The sequence below is a fragment of the Sinocyclocheilus rhinocerous genome, unplaced genomic scaffold (genome assembly GCF_001515625.1).
Source record: "Sinocyclocheilus rhinocerous isolate Xijiao unplaced genomic scaffold, SAMN03320098_v1.1 scaffold950, whole genome shotgun sequence".
Classification (NCBI taxonomy): domain Eukaryota; kingdom Metazoa; phylum Chordata; class Actinopteri; order Cypriniformes; family Cyprinidae; genus Sinocyclocheilus; species Sinocyclocheilus rhinocerous.
The window spans coordinates 87,813-88,072 of NW_015637169.1; positions in this window are offsets into that span (position 1 = coordinate 87,813).

The window sequence follows — 260 nt, forward strand, 5'->3', positions numbered from 1 at the left end:
TGTTTGTTTTTTGCATTGAACGTGGTGAGGTGGGGAATATTTATTAGTATTCTTCTTATTAAGGTATAAATAAAATAGAGTTTCAGTTTAGACAATGGTACAATGGTTATCTCATAAAACAGAAAAAGAGAAAGTCTGTGTCACGAATCCGGTCCTTGGCCTTCCGGCCGATTGCCACTAGAGGTCCCTCTACCATTACATTGACTCTCACACTACACATACTGTTACATGTCAGTCCAGACTACAGTTCCCATCATCCA